The 20,920-nt window shown below is 43.3% G+C and overlaps 1 protein-coding gene across 1 annotated transcript in view; it reads left to right on the forward strand.

The window, feature by feature from the left end:
* The first annotated feature begins 1,341 nt into the window (after positions 1-1,341).
* pias1b (protein inhibitor of activated STAT, 1b) overlaps positions 1,342-20,920 on the forward strand; it is a 279,909-nt gene continuing 260,330 nt past the window's right edge. Inside the window, exon 1 of the mRNA XM_072278052.1 lies at positions 1,342-1,357. The gene's annotated coding sequence lies outside the window, so the exon portion shown is untranslated. The remainder of the gene's footprint in view (positions 1,358-20,920) is intronic.

Below are 20,920 nucleotides of genomic sequence, written 5' to 3' on the forward strand. Positions count from 1 at the left end.
AGCTGTGGCTCATTTGATAGACTCTCATCTCTTGAGTCAGATGCTTAAAGGCTCACAGGTCTCATCCCAGAGACTTGAGCCCAAAAGTCTGAGCATAACAGGTGACCACAGAGTGAACACTGAGAGAGTATTGTCCTTCAGGTTCAAAGGAGGATGGAAAATATCCTGTGAGATTGCTTCAAAGAAAGGCAGAGGAATCCTCCCAAAAGACCTGATCACATTTGTGCACTTCATCAGCTTCACTGGAGCTGACTCTCAGGCAAACTCAATGGCCATGGAGAGGATGTTTTCCATAGTGGAGGAGTCTAGAACCAGAGGGCACGGCCTCAGAATACAAGGACACCCTTTTAGAACAGAGATAAGGAGGAATTTCTTTCACCAGAGGGTGGGTAAACGGCCTAATTCTGCCCCTATGTCTTATGGTCTCATAAAATCACGAGGGACATAAATAGGGTGAATGCACGAAGGGTTTTGGCCTGAAATATCGACTCCCTAGATGCTGCCTGATCCTCTGAATTCCTCTAGGGTTTCATGCGTGTTGCTCAAGATTTCCAGTATCTGCAGAATCCCTTGTGTTTATGAAAGTACACTGTCTTTTTACAAAACAAAATACGTCAAAAACTATGGGGCGTGGGTTTAATGTGAGGAGGGAAAGAATTAAAAGGAAACTGAGGGACAACTTTCTCATGTAGAGGGTGCTGTGAATATGGAATGGGCTGACTGAGGAAGTGGTTGATATAGGTAGAGTAACATTTAAAGGACACTTGGACAGGTAGCATACACCAATCCCGATGAAGCTGTGACCCGAAAAGTCGACTATTTATTTCTCTCCACAGATGCTGCCTGACCTGCTGAGTTCCCCCAGTGTTTTTGCAGAATCTCTTGTTTTTAACACCTGGCTAGGAACAGGGATAGGAAAGATTAGAGGTATATGGGTGAAATAGCTTAGATGGGCATTTTGGTAGGTATGGATGAGTTGGGCCAAAGGGGCTATTTTTGTGCTGTGTTACTCTATGACTCGATACACTTCATGGGCAGTAAGGTCTTTTGGAACACACTATAGAAATCCAACTCTTTATCACACCATATTAAGAGGATCCGCCTCCAACTGTGTGAAGTCAGACAGGGAGTTTGTACACTCTCACATGTGGAGACAAGGAGGCGCATTTGTGGGTCGGCCACAGGCTTTGGATTCGCAGCCCATGAAAATCAGAGACTTCAGGGGGAGAGGCAGCAGGCAGAGCAGATAAACTCAAACAGCTTCAACAGCTTTGAATTGGCTCAGAAATTTTCATTTTCTCACAGAAAGGGGGCACGTGTGAGTTGAATGACAGAATCACGGCAGAGAATTCAACAAGTAAGTGAAAAAGAAAAGAACTGCTGATGCTAGGTATTAAATATTAACTTCCTCTTTTCTCACAGATGCTGCTTAAACTCAGAATTAGAATTAGTATTATTACTGACTTATTGAAATACAGCACGGAATGAGATACACGCCGCCCAAGAATCCCCTGATTTAATCCTAGCCTAAGCACGGGACAGTTTACAATGACCAACCTACCAATTGGTACTTCTTTGGAATATGGGAGGAAACCCAGGCAGTCACGGGGAGAACATACAAGCTTCTTACAGGCAGTGGCAGGAATTGAACCTGTCACTGATATTGTGAAGCGTTGTGCTGACCACTACACTACCGTGTCGCCCTCACTGACTTATGTAATGAAACTTGTTGTATGGAGGCAGCAGTACAATGTAAGACATAAAATAATTACTGTAAGACACAATAATATAATACACTAGTAAGCAGGTAAGTAAATAACCAATCAATAGTTAGCTAGGTAGTGCAAAAAGATAGCAAAAATGTGAGGTAGTGTTCATGGGATCATTGTCTGTTCAGGTATCTGATGGAGGAGGAGAAGAAACTGTTCCTAAAATGTTGAGTGAGTGTCTTCAGGCTCCTGTACCTCCTCCCTGATGGTAATAATAAGAAGAATTTATGTCCCAAGGGTTGATGGTCCTTCATGAAGGATGCTGCTTTCTTGTAGCATCACCTTCTGAAGATGTCCTAGATGGTGGGGAGGCTAGTGACAATGGTTAGCTGGCTGAGTTTACAACTCTCTGCAGATATTCCTGATCCAGTGCATTGGCACCATTGGACCTGTTTAGTATATCCAGTACTTTTGGTTTTCAGTTTACATTTCCAGTACTGTATTTGCAATTTGCTTTTTATTGATTTGAATGTTCTCCTCCTCCTACTTTCAAAGTTTTCCCATTCACTTATGCAACACACATCAAATTTGCTGGTGAACACAGCAGGCCAGGCAGCATCTCTAGGAAGAGGTACAGTCGACGTTTCGGGCCGAGACCCTTCAAGACGGAGGGTCTCGGCCCGAAACGTCAACTGTACCTCTTCCTATAGATGCTGCCTGGCCCGCTGCGTTCACCAGCAAATTTGATGTGTGTTGCTTGAATTTCCAGCATCTGCAGAATTCCTCATGTTTACATAGTCATAGTCATAGTCATACTTTATTGATGACTATGTTACCCATTCACTTATGGTTATTTTTCATCCTGTACCCCATAAGTGACCGTTTTCGCAAGTTGTCGCCATATTATTGCGGCCACCATCGCCTTTTTAATCCACAGTGTACACTGAATGGCCACTTTATTTGGTACACCTGCTCGTTAATGCAAATATCTAATCAGCCAATCATGTGGCAGCAACTCAATGCATAAAAGCAACCAGGCATGGTCAAGAGGTTCAGTTGTTGTTCAGACCAAACATTAGAACGGGGAAGAAATGTGACTTTGACCATGGAATGTGTTAGAGTGAGTTTTTTTTGGGTAGATGATTTGTTTACACTTAAAATGACTTTGGCCACCAGACTTCTATTTGACAAAGTACTGTGGATTGAGTCCACCACAATGGGCTTCCTAAAAAGGTGTGAATACCAGATGCTTCTGGCGCCGTAGTTTGACCTGATGCTGTAGTTTCGAAGACAGTATTATCTATACATTATAAGTATTAACTGTCTTCTATGTTAGCACGTAAAATGCCAAATAAATGTATTGTGGATTTAACTTGCAACCCAGACATGTTGGCCTCAGAAGGAAAGGATGGTGTGATATTTTGTATGTAGCTTCAATAGGAAGCATTGTCTATGCATTGTCTCTAACTTTTTAAGGCGATTGCCTTTGTGCTTGGCATATAAACATCAAGCCCACATTGAGCTAGCAGACCTTTCTGCGGAAAGCATCTCCGTCCGTAAGATGCCTGTTGTACCTTGTTGTGTCGAATAAAGAAGCTGCAGTGACTCTGTCTCTCCAGTGATTTCATCCATGCTACAACAGAATGAATGTTGGTGTCAGACAGGGTGGTTTGAGTATCTCGGAAACTGCTGATCTCCTGGGATTTTCATGAGCAGCAGTCTCTAGTGTTTTTCAGAGAATGGTGCAAAAAGCAAAAAAAAAACATCCTGTGAGCAGCAGTTTTGTGGGCAAAAACGCCTTGTTAATGTGAGAAGTCAGAGGAGAATGGCCGGACTGGTCAAGTTGACAGAGAGGCGACAGTAACTCAAATAACCACATGTAGCAGCAGTAGTGTGCAGAGGAACATCTCTGAATGCACAACACTTTGAACCTTGAAGTGGATTGGCTACAGCAGCAGAAGACCATAAAGATACACTCAGTGGCCAATTTATTGGGAACAGGGGGTAACTAATAAGGTGGCCGCTGAGTGCACATGACCAAAATATTTACGAGAAAAATACTTTGCCATCAACGTGGAATATAACACATATGACCACAGTCACTCTCCCACAGACCAGTGGCAGCTTAAAAATAAATCGAGCATCTGTGTATTGGCTTTCAATATGCCGAGCTTTAATTGTTACCATGGTAACCTTCTCACCATGACTGATGTGAAGAATTCTGAGTGTCACCAGCACTGGTCAGGGGTTGGGTATTGTAACTGAAAGTGCTCACTGACACCAGAGGGCTGACATCCCTAATGAAAAAAAAACTCGTGCTTACAGCAGTTTAGTAGAACAGAACAAAGAGATCTGACCAGCAGCATCAATTCCAATTTTTCCCTGCCCCTGCCAAGGCTTTGAATGTCCCACAGATCTGCCTCCTAGATCTTTCAAATTTCTAACACCCTCAACCAAGCTGCTGTTATTATGATACGGATGGGTTGAGGAAGCAACGAATGTGGAATTTTTTTTTGGTATAACAAAATAAAATTAAGATGAAGATAGTGCGCAGAAATAAGTTGAGATTAATTTAAGATTTTAAGATTAGCTTTATTTGTCATACGTGCATCGAAACATGCAGTGAAAAGCACACAAAATGCTGGAGGAACACAGCAGGTCAGGCAGCATCTAGGGAAAGGAATAACGATTTGACATTTTGGGTCTGAAGTTGTGCTGGCAAGTGTCACCATGCTTCCGGTACCAACGTAGTGCACCCACAGATTACTAACCATAACATGTACATCTTTGGAATGTGGGAGGAAATGGGAGCACAAAGGGGAAACCCTGGTGGTCATGAGGAGAACATTCAAACATCTTACTGACAGCCACGGGAATAGAATCCGAGTCCCGGCCACTGTAATGTGTACTGAAGAAGGGTCTCGGCCTGAAACGTCGACTGTTCTCTCTTTTCCATTTTCTGCCTGACCTGCTGAGTTCCTCCAGTGCTTTGTGTGTTATACCATGTTACTGTGCTGCCCTATCACTGGAAGATAAGATGTGCAGACTCCAGAGAGCACGGGGACAGTTTGTTTAATCTCTCCTCATGGGCCATTCTGTCGAATCTACTGACAACATTAGCAGGTCTGACCCAGGGTGAAGTCCAGAAGTCACTGGCAGCTGACCAGAGGAAACAACACGGTCACAGGGAATAGGTACAAACTCTCTACAGTCATCAGCGGGAACTGAAACCCGCCAGCGCTGTAAAGCATTGCGCTAACTACTATGCTACTGTGCCACTTTTTTGATGACCAGCAACTGCGGCAGGCATCACTGGTGCTGTGAGGTGTATGGCCTTCAGTTGTTTAGCTAGTGACCCCTTAATTTAGATGGGACCCCCAAACTTCTACTCAGAAAGTTGTTGTTCTTTCTGAGCCGAGACTGAGCAAGAACTCACATACAATACTCAGAGGCTTCCAACCATTCTTGGACACGAGGCAGTATTGAGGAGTGAGCCTACTGGGACAGGTGGCAGAACCAACATGAGCAGATTAGTTCTTCTGTGACTCAACTAATCCCTCACCTGTTCACCAAGCGGTCACCAGAGGCCTCCCTGGTAGATATGGGTCTCTAAGACGGCCGAACTGCGGGTGGTTGACATTTGATTGTTCACTATTAACCATTTTGGCGGCTCTTAACCAGATCTGCAAAATCCAAATATAAACCCTTAAAGGGACAAGGCCAGTGGCATTCATTGGATAGCTAGCACAGGGACTGACGGACCAAAGGAACTCCTTCTGTAACAAAAGCAAAAAGTAGATTTAGATTTAGAGATACTGTACGGTACAGTAAAAGCCCCTTCTGTTCCAATGAACCTGCGCTGCCCAATTACACCCATGTGACCAATTAACCTACTAACCGTTATACATCTTGGAATGTGGAGGAAGCCAAAGTACCCTGAGAAAACCCACATGATCACAGGAAGAAGATACAAAGTTCCAACAGATAGTTGCAGGAAATGAAAGTGGATCACCAGCATTGGCTACGTGCTGACACCAGGACTCGATGAAGTTCCTCTAGGTCAGTAGATACAGAAGATTCAGTCACGTGGGATCCATGGTGGCTTTGTAGCTTGACTTCAAACTTGGCTTGGTCATATAAGACAGGGGCTAGTGGTGGCAGGGGGCTAATCAAGGAAGAGTACTCGGACCTCTGTTGTTTGCGAAATGTATGACTTGAAAATAAAGTAGGTCATCTGATTAATAAGCTTGTGGACAAAACAAAAATTGGGGCAATTGCAGATGGTTAAGAAGATTGTCAAGGGACACAGCAGGATGTAGATCAGTTGGAAAATAGCAGATAGAGTTTAATCCACAGAAGTGCTGCCAGTGTGTTCTTCGAGGTCAAATATAAGAGGAAAGTGCTGAAAAAACTGAGCAGGTCAAGGTGTATCCTGGATCTAACTCTAAAGTTATACTATCAGTGCCTTCCACAGATGCTGCCTGACCTGATTAATATCTCCAGCATTATCTGATCTCAGAACATAACAGTAGAACATAGAGCATTGCAGCACAGTGCAGACACTTCGGCCTACGATGCTGTGCCAAGCTTTTAACCTACTCCAAGGTCAATCTAACCCTTCCCTCCTTCATTACCCTATATCTTTTATCATCCTTGTGCCTACCCAAGAGTTTCTTAGATTCCTACAATACTCTACCACTACCTCTGCCAGGGTGATCTATGCACTCACAACTCTTAGTAAAAAACTCTTACCGCTGGCATCCCCCTTTATTTTTCTCCATCGCCTTAAAAATATACCCCTCATATTAACCATTTCTGCACTGGGAAGAAGTATCTGGTTGTCCATTCAATTTATGCCTCTTATAACCTTGTACACCCTCTATCAACTCACATCTCATCCTCCCTCACTCCAAAGGAAAATCCCTAGCTTGCTCAACCTGTCCTCAAAAGACATGCTCTCTAGTCCAGGCAGCATCCTGCTAAATCTCCTCTGAACCTGCTTGACCTTGAACCCTCTGTAAATCTTCCAGCAGCTGCAGTTTAAAAAAAATAATTTCTTGATCTCTCACATGACTACAGTACTTAATGCTCTGATGTGAAGGGAGCTGGGCCTGTTAGCTGAATTATTTTCCAACAGTGTGGGCAATTGAAGATGTGGTGTGGTACAGGAGCAAGGGACACCTTCTAGTCACAGGATACACTTGCAAGTGGATTCTTTTCAGTCAATAGACAATAGGTGCAGGAGTAGGCCATTCGGCCCTTCGAGCCAGCACTGCCATTCACTGTGATCATGGCTGATCAGCCACAATCAGTATCCAGTTCCTGCCTTATCCCTATAACCTTTGATTCTGCTATCTTTAAGAGCTCTATCCATCTCTTTCTTGAAAGCATCCAGAGACTTGGCCTCCACATCCTGCTGGGGCAGAGCATTCCATATATCCACCACTCTCTGGGTGAAAAAGTTTTTCCTCAACTCCATTCTAAATGGCCTACCCCTAATTCTTAAACCGTGGCCTCTGGTTCTGGACTCATCCATCAGCGGGAGCATGCTTCCTGCCTCCAGCGCGTCCAATCCCTTAATAATCTTATATGTTTCAATAAGATCCCCTCTCAGCCTTCTAAATTCCAGAGTATACAAGCCCAGTCGCTCCAATCTTTCGACATATGACAGTCCCGCCATCCCTTGTGAACCTACACTGCACTCCCTCAACAGCAAGAATGTCCTTCCTCAAATTTGGAGACCAAAACTGCACACAGTACTCCAGGTGTGGTCTCACCAGGGCCCTGTACAGCTGCAGAAGGACTTCTTTGCTCTTATACTCAATTCCCATTGTTATGAAGGTCAGCATGCCATTAGCTTTCTTCAGTGCCTACTGTACTTGCATGCTTGCTTTCAGTGACTGATGTACAAGAACACCTAGATGTCACCAGTCACTGACATTGGTGTCAGCAATGTTAGAAGAGGATCCAAATCAAAGTCAGCCTATGCCAAGACAGGTGTGCGTCTCCTTCAATCTGAAGCTTGCAGTTGCCTTGGGAGAGATGCGACAAAGAACCAGCTTCGCTCTCTGGGGTATTTAGACTCATAAGAACAAAATAACCTCTTTCAACTCCTTATTAGATCTTGGCTGAGGAGTATCAAAGTCAATGTTGAGTTTTACACTTTTACACTGTACTTTCAAGTACAGTACAGTGTAAAAGCCTTAGGCACATGTATATAACTAGACTACCTAAGTACCCCATGGTCCTAGACCCCCTCACGATAGGGAAAGATCCTCTCCACTTCCATTTTATTAAGGCCTTTCAACATTTGGTAGGTTTCAATAAGATCCCACCTGATTTTTCTAAACTCCAGTGAGTACAGGCCAAAAGCTATCAAACACTCCTCGCTTCCATTCGCTTTATTCCCTAAGTCCTTTTACAAACTCCCTACTTCCTCAACACTGCCTGCCCCTCCACCTATCTTCATATCTTCTGCAAACTTGGCCATGAAGCCGTCAATTCTGTCATCTGAATCATTGACATATAATGTGAAAAGAAGTGGCTCCAACACCAACCCTTGTGGAACACTATTAGTCACCAGCAGCCAAACAGAAAAGGCCCCTTTTATTCCACTCTTTGTCTCCTGCCTGTCAGCCAATCTTCTACCCGCGCTCTTATCTTTCCTGTAATTCCAAGACCTCTTATCTTCTTAGCAGCCTCATACGTAGGACCTTGTCAAAGGTCTTCTGAAAATCCAAGTAAACAACATCCACTGACTCTCCCTTGTCTATTCTGCTTGTTATTTCCTCAAATAATTCCAACAGATTTGTCAGGCAGGATTTCCCCTTTAGAACATTAGGCTGACTTTGTCCTATTTTATCATGTGCCTCCAAGTAAGCCAAAATCTCATCACTAATAATGAATATTTTCCCTGCCACTGAAGTCAGGCCGACTGGCCTATACTTTCCTTTCTTTTCCCTCTTTCTTGTCTTAAAAGGAGGAGTGATATTTGCAATTTTCTAGTCCTCCAGAACCATTCCAGAATCTAGTGATTCTTGAATCCTCCACAATCACTTCAGATAACTCTTTCAGAACTCTGGGATGTAGTCCAGCTGGTCCAGGTGACTTACCTATCTTCAGAACTTTCAGCTTCTTAAGCATGTTCTCCTTTATAATAGCAACTACATTCAGTTCTGCCCCTGACACTCTTGAATTTTGGGCATATCGCTAGCGTCTTTCACAGTGAAGGCTGACACAAAATACTTATTAGGTTTGCCCCCCAATTACTACATTTCCAGTGTCATTTTCCAGCAGTTTGATATTCACTCTTGCCCTTCTTTTACTCTTTACATATCTGAAAGAAAGTTTTGGTATCCTCTTTTATATTATTGGCTAGCTTCATCTTTTCTCTCTTTATTGCTTTTTTACTTCCCTTCTGATGGTTTTAAAAACTTCCTAATCCTCTAACTTACCACTATTTTTGCAATATTATATGCCCTCTGCTTTGCTTTTATGCTGTCTTTGACTTCTCTTACCCTCCCTTTAGTATACATCTTCATCTTTGGGATGTATCTATCCTGCACCATCCAAATTGCTACTGAAAACTCCAGCCACTGCTGTTCTGCCATCATCAATGTTGGCATTCATTTCTAGAGGAATAGAGTATAGGAGCAGGGATGTGATGTTGAGGCTCTATAAGGCACTGGTGAGACCTCACTTGGAGTACTGTGGGCAGTTTTAGTCTCCTTATTTAAGAAAGAATGTGCTGACGTTGGAGAGGGTACAGAGAAGATTCACTAGAATGATTCCGGGAATGAGAGGGTTAACATATGAGGAACGTTTGTCCGCTCTTGGACTGTATTCCTTGGAGTTTAGAAGAATGAGGGGAGACCTCATAGAAACATTTCAAATGTTAAAAGGCATGGACAGAGTGGATGTGGCAAAGTTGTTTCCCATGATGGGGGAGTCTAGTACGAGAGGGCATGACTTCAGAATTGAAGGGCGCCCTTTCAGAACAGAAATGCGAAGAAATTTTTTTAGTCAGAGGGTGGTGAATCTATGGAATTTGTTGCCACGGGCAGCAGTGGAGGCCAAGTCATTGGGCGTATTTAAGGCAGAGATTGATAGGTATCTGAGTAGCCAGGGCATCAAAGGTTATGGTGAGAAGGCGGGGCAGTGGGACTAAATAGGATAAAATGGATCAGCTCATGATAAAATGGTGGAGCAGACTCAATGGGCCGAATGGCCTACTTCTGCCCCTTTGTCTTATCCCTGCTAGTGTCCCCTTCCAATCAACTTTGGCCAGCTCTTCCCTCATCCCTCTGTAATTCCCTTTACTCCACCCCACCATAATGCTGATACATCTGCCTTTATCTTCTCCCTCTCAAGCTGCTGGGTGAATTCTATCATATTATGAACATTTCTTCCTAAGTGTTCCTCTACCTTAAGCTTCCTAATCAAATCTGGTTCATTACACAACACGCAATCGAAACTGCCTTTTCCAAAGCTGATCTGAAAAGCCATCTTATAGGCACTCTACAAATTCCTTCTCTTGGGATCCAGCACTAACCTGATTTTCTCAATGTACCTGCATTTTGACAACCCCCATTACCATCATAACATTACCCTTTTTAAGTCACTTTTCTATCTCCCATTGTAATTTGGATAGGCAAAGGAAGAATCAAGATCTAGTATTACCACACTTCTCTCATCTCCCCACCTTTCCAAAAGCCAGAATTCAGCAACCCTAAACTAGATCACAAATATTACCACCTGTCAAAAGGGAGGTTAGGCTGAACTTAATATAACACTGGGTAGTCAACATCAGTATTGTGTACTATTACAGTGAGCATTGTCTAGGATGAATTAAAAAGGCACAAGAGCATGCAGAGGGAGTTCACACGTATACTGCCAGGGATAAGGGATTTTCTTGATATAGCGAATCAGATGTTGTTCTACTTGAGAAGGCTGAAAAAGATTTGAAGGGGGTGTATAAAATAATCATAGTGTTAGACTGGATAAGCTGAGATAAACTGCGCTCATTGCAGGCAATGAGTAGAGGAGACAGATTTGAAGATATTGGCAAAATATCCCAAGGTAATGTGAAGGAGGATACTATAATATAACAAGCAATTATGCCTTGGAATGCACAGCTTGAAAGTGGATTCAATTGTGCCTTTGAAAATGGGAATTAGATTAATATATATAGAAGGGAAATTTTTTGAAAGTCTATGTTATGGGAGCAATAAGTGTGTCTAAATGAAATACTCTGCAAAGGTTCAGTGCCAAAGAAATGGGCCAAATGGCCTCGTTTGTTGCTATAATAAATCTGTCATTAGAAGCTATTCATGTTCTATAGGACTCCCAGAGAGACTATGCTGTCAGTTCTGAATTTTCTAAGCAACTCGTTCAGGCCACCCCTTCACCTAACTCAGAATCAGGTTTACTGTCACTGACACATGTCATGAAATTTGTTGTCTTTGTGCCAGCAGTACAACACAATACACAATAATAGAAAAAAATGTGAATCACGATAAGTATATATGCACTTACTGTGATCCACATTTTTTAAATTTTTTATATTTTCTATGTTTTTTATATATATTAACTATATATTAACTATTTTTTTTTAACGCATCCGTTAGTCTTGCGAGACCATGGATCTGCGCCTGGAAAGTCTTCACTCTCCAGGGCGCAGGCCTGGGCAAGGTTGTATGGAAGACCGGCAGTTGCCCATGCTGCAAGTCTCCCCTCTCCACGACACCGATGTTGTCCAAGGGAAGGGCATTAGGACCCATACAGCTTGGCACCAGTGTCGTCGCAGAGCAATGTGTGATTAAGTGCCTTGCTCAAGGACACAACAAAATAGTTAAATTAAATAAGTAGTGCAAAAATAAAAAAAATTGGTGAGGTGGCGTTCATAGGTTCAATGTCCATTCAGAAATCAGACGGCAGAGGGGAAGAAGCTGCTCCTGAATCATTGAGTGTGTGACTTTAGGCTTCTGTACCTCCTTCCTGATGTTAGCATTGGGAACAAGGCGATACATAAAAAATTACTTTCGTGTACTTTCAGAAATATATGCAAAAAGTAAATAAATAGTTCTAAACAAGAGCAAAATAGGAAGTGGTATTCATCAGTTCATCGACTATTCAGAACACTGCATATAGGAGTGTTCTTGTACCTCATCGTCGATGGCAGTAATGAGAATAGGACAGGTCCTGGATGGTGAGGGCCTTTCATGATGGATGCTGCTTTCTTTTTGATCCTGTTCATTGAAGCTTCCATACCGGGCAGTCATCCAATCAGTCAGAATGCTCGCCATGGAACATCTGTAGAAGTTTGCTTGAGTTTTTGGTGATGTACCAAACCTCCTCAAACTCCTAGTGAAGTAGTTGCTGGCTTGCCTTCTTTGTGATTGCATCAGTATGTTGATGCAGCTCTCAAAGGAAATATAAGCCTGTAATTATGCAATCTCTTCTCATTGTCTTCATCTTTTAGCCCAGTTTTGTTGTGAAACTTTGGTAACAGATAAGAATCAACCCGCGTTATGAAAAATATGCAGTGGTAAGTTACAGAGTTTGAGTTGTTTCTTCAGCTATGGACACTTCTTGCAAAAGCTGGACCATCACTGGTGATACAGCAAATACAGAGGAAGTCATGGGAATATGTTCCTGATCACTTCTTCCTCTTGCTCCACAGCTCCCAGCTGCCCTAACGTGGGCTCTGTTTATTAGCTCTTCCAGCACCTGAAACACATTAATTAGATCATCTGTCAACCATCTTTGCTCGAGGGAATGAGCCATGTGTATGGAATTACGCAAGTTCTCCATTCTTCCAGGGCCAAACTCAGTGAGTGAATAACCTTTTGTGATTCCCACTTGAAAACTGGGGGGAAAAAATTGTGGAAATCTGTCAGGATAGGACCCTGTGCAGGGTAATGTAATTGGTGGAAATGTGCATAATTCACATTGAGTTTGGGTTCACTTTAAGGGTCTGGTCTGAAGTAATGATGGAATAATGCACAGTTCTTTTTACCGCGCATTGTGTTCAGTGTTCAGAGTACAAGAAACGAGTTGTTACAGTTTTTCTTAAACATAAAACACCTTACACTGTTTTATTGGTGAAAACCTACACCTGTTCCATTTCTCATAGAGTGACTCAACACAGAAGCAGGGCCTTTCGGCCCAACAAATCCATAGCCACCATCATGCTCCTGTTTACATTCATCCCAATGTCATCCTGCTATTCTTCCACATTCCATCACCACCCCCACACCATCCAGTTTCACCATTCCCAAACAGACTAGGGACAATTTACGTCAGACAGCCCACCAACCTGAATGCCTTTGAGATGTGGAAAGAAACCCATGCGGTCACAGGAAGATCATGCAAACTCCACATAGACAGTGCCTGGGGTCAGGCTTGAGCCTGGGTTACTAAGCCACAAGGCAGCTCCTCTACCACCTGTGATGCAAAAGCTTCAGCTCAGCTTGGGGAATCCCTGCCGCAGGTCACTGATGTTGAAAGCATCAGTCATGTCTTCTTTTCCTCCACCTGACCACTATTCCACCCGCTCCTGTCCAAGCTCCTTCACTATGCCCTCCATGATTTTGAGATCATCCAAAGCTACCAGTGTTACATATGTGTGGAGCAAGTGCGACAATATAGTGGTAAAGTTAAACATTTTTACTGAGACATGTCAGTAACGGTACACATTGGGCTATTTACAGTGCAGGAGCAACAAACCAAGCCTGCTGTTATAAGACTATTGGTTAGACCCCGGGATAATAATATGGTGTCTTGATTTCACAATCCATGTCATCGTGACCTTACACCATACTATCAGTCTGCAATTTCTAACTACAACATTACATTCTCCATTCCGTTATTGATTTTCTTTGCATTACCTTGATTTACTGACCATAAGACCATAAAATGAGGGGTGACCTAATTGAAATCTATCGAATGGTAAATGGCCTTGATAGAGTAGACATAGAGAGGATGTTTCCTATGGTGGGAGAGTCTAAGACCAGAGGACACAACCTTAGAATAGAGGGGTGTCGTTTTAGAACAGAAAAAAGGACGAATTTCTTAAGCCAGACAGGAGTGAATATGTTGAATACTTGGCCACAGGCAGTTATGGAAGTCAAGTCTTTATGTATATTTAAGGCAGAGATTGATAGGTTCTTGATTAATCAAGGCATGAAGGGATATGGGGGAGAAGGCAGAAGACTGGGGCAGAGGGGAAATAGATCAGCTATGATGAAATGACAGGGCAGACTCAATGGGCCAAATGGCCTAATTCTGCTCCTACATCTTATGACCTTATATAGGAGCAGAATTAGGCTATTTCTGCTCTATCAACTCATCATGGCTGATCCATTTCCCTCTCAGCCCCAATCTCCTGCCTTCTCCTCATAATACTTCATGGCCTGACTAATTAAGAATCTATCAACCTTAAATGTACATAAGGACGGCTTCCACAGCCAATGTGGCAATGAATTCCACAGATTCACCACTCTTTGGCTAAAGAAGTTCCTCCTCATCTCCGTTCTAAACGGACATTCCTCTATTCTGAGGCTATGTCCTCTGGTCTCAGACTCCCCCACCACTCCATGTCTACTCTATCAAGGCCTTTCAACATCCGACAGCTTTCAATGAGATTCCCTGCATTTTTCTGAATTCCAATGAGTACAGGCCCAGAGCCATCAAATGCTCCTCATATGACAAGCCTTTCAATCCCAGAATCATTTTTGTGAACTTCCTTTGAACCGTGTCCAATGTGAGCACATGATGTGATGAGATCATCTACACTCAGAGGCCACTTTATTAGGTAATTCCTGTACATTCTGTAAAATTGTGGCCACTGAGAGTATGGCTGTGGTTCTCTGCTCCTGTCGCCCATCCACTTCAAGGTTTGTCGTGGTGTGAACTTAAAGAAGCTCTTCTGCACACCACTGTTGTAATGCATGGTTATTTGAGTTACTGTCGCCTTCCTGTCAGGTTGAACCATCTTGGCCATTCTCCTCTGGCCTCTCTCATTAACAAAGTTTTCATCCACGGAAATGCTGCGCACTGGATGTTTTTTGTTTCTCGCACCATTCTCTGTAACCTCTAGACACAGTTCTGCATGAAAATCCCAGGAGATCAGCAGTTTCTGAGATACTCAGACCACCCCATCTGGCACCATGGTCAAAGTCTCTTGGATCACATTTCAAAGGATTCAAAATTATTCCATTCTCCATTCTGCTGTTTGGTCTGAACAGCAGCTGAAACTCTGGACCACGTCTGCATTCTTTGAGGACTGAGTAGCTGCCGCATGATTGGCTGATCAGATATTTGCATTAACAAGCAGGTGTACACGTGTACCTAATAAAGTGGCCACTGAGCATAGCTTGCATCCTGTTGTTGCGTTTTCTTGTCGACCATTGACCAGAAGATGCTGGGGCAGAATTAGGATATTCGACCCATCAAGTCTGCTCCACCATTCCATCATGGCTGATTTATTTTCCCTCGCAATTCCATTTTCTGGCCTTCTCCCATAACTTGGATATACTAACGTGATGAAGTAATCTGTAGGGAAGATGCTCCGGTTTCCTCCCACATTCCAAAGATGGACAGGTTAGTAGGTTCGTGGGTGTAATTGTGTGGAGTGGGCTCGTTGGGTCAGAAGGGTAAATTACTATGCTGTGTTTCTAGATCAAAGTAAAAGGCCTTGACCCAAAACATTGACTTTCAAAGGATTCAAAAGAGTTCAAAATACATTTATTATTGAAGTATGTATACATCAGGTTCTACTTTGTACCTAATAAAGTCCACGAACATATATTCAGTGGCCACTGTATTTGATACAGGGGTTACCTGATAAAGAGGATACTGAGTGTAAATTGTAACGTACATATTGGAAAGACGAGGATCACGAAAAAGCTCAGCTGCTAAATAACGTTTTCAAAACTGAAATATTCAGTACACTTTTTCCATGTCTTGGAAGAGGATGGAATGAAGGGGGAATGTTGGTAGGAACAATCTCACGCTCTCCAAAAACACATTACTACAGCTCTCGTGAAGTATTAGATGGCTGGCTTACTGTGGATGGGATACAGCAGAGCACATCAAAACAAACAGCCCACTTGCATTAGAATCAGTGAAGTGGGTGCAAGGGTGACTTGATGACTCAGTGTTAAGCAGCGCTGAGCAATTTAGTCACGTGGTACAAGAAAATCAAATCTCTGCCAAAGAAACAAGGGGAGAGATATTACCGAGATAAGTTGTTAGCACTGCCTCAAAGGGCTCTGGAAGCAGATTGAGAAAGAAATTACATAAATAATACAAGGGAAAAGGCATAGACAAAGGGCAGGGGACTGAGAGAATATTTTTACAAACAGATGACGCAGAAGCAATGACTGTTTCAGATCCTTCTGTGTAATTTGTGATTCTGTGCAGACTGATCTCGGCCTACAATATTACCTGATCTTACTGGGCCTCGAATGGGGTCAAGAAATAATAAAGGTTACATTTGCCTTCTATCTGCTCCTCACACTCCAATTAATCCAGCTTCTGTCCTCTCATTTTTGTTCCCTTTCCCATGCCTCCCTCATCACCCATTTTCGTGTCCCTGACCCTCCTGGTTCCATCCACCTATTGCCCACACACTTCACCCACCAGATCCCCTCCCCCATCTGGATCCACCTGTCCAATGTGTCTCTCCTGATGGTTCCCATGCTCACCTTCCTTACTGATCAGATTCAAGAAGCATACAAGTTAGCCAGAAAAAGTGGCTCACCTGAGGACTGGGAGAAATTCAGAGTTCAGCAGAGGAGGACAAAGGGCTTAATTAGGAAGGGGAAAAAAGATTATGAGAGAAAACTGGCAGGGAACATAAAAACTGACTGTAAAAGATTTAATAGATATGTAAAAAGGAAAAGACTGGTAAAGACAAATGTAGGTCCCCTACAGACAGAAACAGGTGAATTGATTATGGGGAGCAAGGACATGGCAGACCAATTGAATAATTACTTTGGTTCTGTCTTCACTAAGGAGGACATAAATAATCTTCCAGAAATAGTAGGGGACAGAGGGTCCAGTGAGATGGAGGAACTGAGCGAAATACATGTTAGTAGGGAAGTGGTGTTAGGTAAATTGAAGGGATTAAAGGCAGATAAATCCCCAGGGCCAGATGGTCTGCATCCCAAAGTGCTTAAGGAAGTAGCCCAAGAAATGGTGGATGCATTAGTGATAATTTTTCAAAACTCGTTAGATTCTGGACTAGTTCCTGAGGATTGGAGGGTGAATAATGTAACCCCACTTTTTAAAAAAGGAGGGAGAGAGAAACCGGGGAATTATAGACCGGTTAGCCTAACGTCGGTGGTGGGGAAACTGCTGGAGTCAGTTATCAAAGATGTGATAACAGCACATTTGGAAAGCGGTGAAATCATCGGACAAAGTCAGCATGGACTTGTGAAAGGAAAATCATGTCTGACGAATCTCATAGAATTTTTTGAGGATGTAACTAGTAGAGTGGATAGGGGAGAACCAGTGGATGTGGTATATTTGGATTTTCAAAAGGCTTTTGACAAGGTCCCACACAGGAGATTAGTGTGCAAACTTAAAGCACACGGTATTGGGGGTAAGGTATTGATGTGGATAGAGAATTGGTTAGCAGACAGGAAGCAAAGAGTGGGAATAAACGGGACCTTTTCAGAATGGCAGGCAGTGACTAGTGGGGTACCGCAAGGCTCAATGCTGGGACCCCAGTTGTTTACAATATATATTAATGACTTGGATGAGGGAATGAAATGCAGCATCTCCAAGTTTGCGGATGACACGAAGCTGGGCGGCAGTGTTAGCTGTGAGGAGGATGCAGGATGACTTGGATAGGTTGGGTGAGTGGGCAAATTCATGGCAGATGCAATTTAATGTGGATAAATGTGAAGTTATCCACTTTGGTGGCAAAAATAGGAAAACAGATTATTATCTGAATGGTGGCCGATTAGGAAAAGGGGAGGTGCAACGAGACCTGGGTGTCATTATATACCAGTCATTAAAAGTGGGCATGCAGGTACAGCAGGCGGTGAAAAAGGCGAATGGTATGCTGGCATTTATAGCGAGAGGATTCGAGTACAGGAGCAGGGAGGTACTACTGCAGTTGTACAAGGCCTTGGTGAGACCACACCTGGAGTATTGTGTGCAGTTATGGTCCCCTAATCTGAGGAAAGACATCCTTGCCATAGAGGGAGTACAAAGAAGGTTCACCAGATTGATTCCTGGGATGGCAGGACTTTCATATGAAGAAAGACTGGATGAACTAGGCTTGTACTCGTTGGAATTTAGAAGATTGAGGGGGCATCTGATTGAAAAATATAAAATCCTAAAGGGATTGGACAGGCTAGATGCAGGAAGATTGTTCCCGATGTTGGGAAAGTCCAGAACAAGGGGTCACAGTTTGAGGATAAAGGGGAAGCCTTTTAGGACTGAGATTAGGAGAAACTTCTTCACACAGAGAGTGGTGAATCTGTGGAATTCTCTGCCACAGGAAACAGTTGAGGCCGGTTCATTGGCTATATTTAAGAGGGAGTTAGATATGGCCCTTGTGGCTACGGGGATCAGAGGGTATGGAGGGAAGGCTGGTGCAGGGTTCTGAGTTGGATGATCAGCCATGATCATAATAAATGGCAGTGCAGGCTCGAAGGGCCAAATGGCCTACTCCTGCACCTATTTTCTATGTTTCTATGTTTCTAAGTGCCTTTGCGTTCCTGCTTATCTTCATCCAAAAACTAACTCTACTTTCACTCTCGCCTCCCCCACCTGACTCCATCTGCCTCGTCTTTCTACGTGCCTTTCTCCACCTATCACCCTCTTCCCTGTCTCCCAACTCCACTCTTTCTCCCCGTCGTCCCTCACTGCTCCTTGATCTACACCTACCAGTCCCTAATGTCACCTTTCTCCTTCTTGGACCATAAGACACAGGAGCAGAGTTAGGCCATTCGGTCCATTGTGCCTGCTCTGTATTCCATCAAGGCTGATTTGTTATCTCTCACAAACCCATCCTTCTGCCTTCTCCCTGTAACTTTCGATGCCCTTGCTAATTAAGAACCTACCAATCTCTGCTTTAAGTATACCCAATGACTTGGCCTCAACAACCATTTGTGGCAATGAATTCCACAGATTCACCACCCTTTGCCTAAAGAAATTCCTCCTCACTTCTGCTTTGAAGGGACGTCTTTCTATTCTGACACTGTGCCCTCTGGTCCCGGACTCTCCCACTATTGGAAACATCAATGTCCACTCTCTAGGCCTTTCAATATTCAATAGGTAGACAAGTGTCAGAATTCATCAGCTCTGGAATAACCCTCCTTTACAAAGCAAGGCAACAAGGTGGACTTCCACTGATTCATCGGCGGACTAAAAGGACGTCAAAGTTTACGAGAAGAAGGCAGGAGAATGAGGATGAGAGGGAAAAATAAATTAGCCATGATTAAATGGTGGAGCAGACTTGATGATCCAAATAGCCTAATTTTGCTCCTATGTTTTATGGTCTTTTCAAAATAGAGGATTAGTATTATGTTTGGATCATGGTACAAAGTGTATAAGTGAAAGAAGCTTTGCTTTTTGTTCTTACACCTCCTTATTTATTCTGTAATATACTAAATTAAAACATTATGCTTTTCAACATGTAGCCAACCAGGGTGTTTAGAAACTTATTTATGATGAGTTGGAGTTCACGTATGCAATATCTGACCTTTAATATGGGGTATTGTCTTTGAATAACTGATGGAATGTTGAATGTTGAGATGTGACAATCAGGGAGGAGATTTGGTAGTCACATCAGGATTAATAATTCATGTTATGTTTGGATGAAGATTCTACACAGTTGGAATGAGAACGAAGTGATTTAGCGGATTGGAATTCTGCTCTTGGGTTGAAGTTATGCTTGGCTCGAATACATTGACATGGAGTCAACAGGGTTCCAGTTACGTCTCAAACAAAATAATTTATTAAAATACTGTGCTCATCTACTGAAATTTCACAAGAATTGTTTTTGATGCCAGATCAAAGACTGGGTGAGAGGGTTTCAAGAAAAACAGAAAGATATTATATTTTGTTTTGAATCCAGATCCTACACTATCCCCCGGGGATCCTGCCCCCTACTGGTATAAGATTCCACAGAGTCAGCCTTTCCTCATTATTTCACTCTGCAGACAATTTTTAGATTCAGATTCGGATATATTGATCACACGAGCTGTACATTGAAACATACACTGGAATGTGTCGCTTGTGTTAACAACCAGCTGTATTTCATGGAATACTCCTTGTACTCAGCAAGTTGACACAGACAGAATGTGAGTCTCAGGTGGGAGGCTGGGTCAAGATAAGAACAAGGGCTACAGAATGTGATGGATACAGCCCAGCCCATCACTCTCACAGCCTTCCACACCATTGAGCACATCTACATGGAACACTGCTACAAGAAAGCAGCATCCATCACCAAAGACCTCCCCACCTCTACCATCCAGGCTATGCTCTCTTCTCTCTACTACCATCGGGCTGGAGGCATAGGAGTCTTAGGCCCCACACCATCAAGATCGGGAACAGTTATTAGCCTATAACCACCAGGCTCATGAACTGGTGCGCATAGCTTCACTTACCACAGCCAAAGGCTGATTGGGGGTCTGGATGAAAGCCCAGAGGTCCAGATTTAGGCCCAAAGGTTGACTGGAGGTCTGAGTCGAAGCCTGAAGGTCGATTGGAGGTCCGAGTTGAGGCCTTAGAGTCAGTTGGAGGTCCAGATCGAAGACTGAAGGTTGATCAGGGTCCATATGGAAGCCTGAAGGGTTGATCAGGAATCTTGAAGATGTGATCCAGTGGCCAGAGACTGAGTCTTTGAATCTCTCTGAGTCCACTGGGGAAGCCAAGGTCAAGTGTCTGCAAATCCATGAGTCCACTGGAGGCCGAAGAAGATGGCCTGTCCTGGGTGGGAGAATAGTGTGGGTGGATGGATGGGAGGGAGGGACGAACAGGGCTTGGTTCACTGTTGTTGTTTTGTCACTTGGTATGTTCTGTTTTATGGTGCTCTGAGTTGTTCTGCTGAGCATTGTGCGTGTGCTATGTTGGTGCTGGAATGTGTGGCAACACCCGCAGGCTGCCCCAGCACATGCCTGGGTGTGTTGACTGTTAATGCAAATAACACATGTCATTGTAGGTTTTGAAGTACACGTGAGAAATAAATCTAA

The sequence above is a fragment of the Mobula birostris genome, chromosome 14, assembly GCF_030028105.1.
Source record: "Mobula birostris isolate sMobBir1 chromosome 14, sMobBir1.hap1, whole genome shotgun sequence".
NCBI lineage: Eukaryota > Metazoa > Chordata > Chondrichthyes > Myliobatiformes > Myliobatidae > Mobula > Mobula birostris.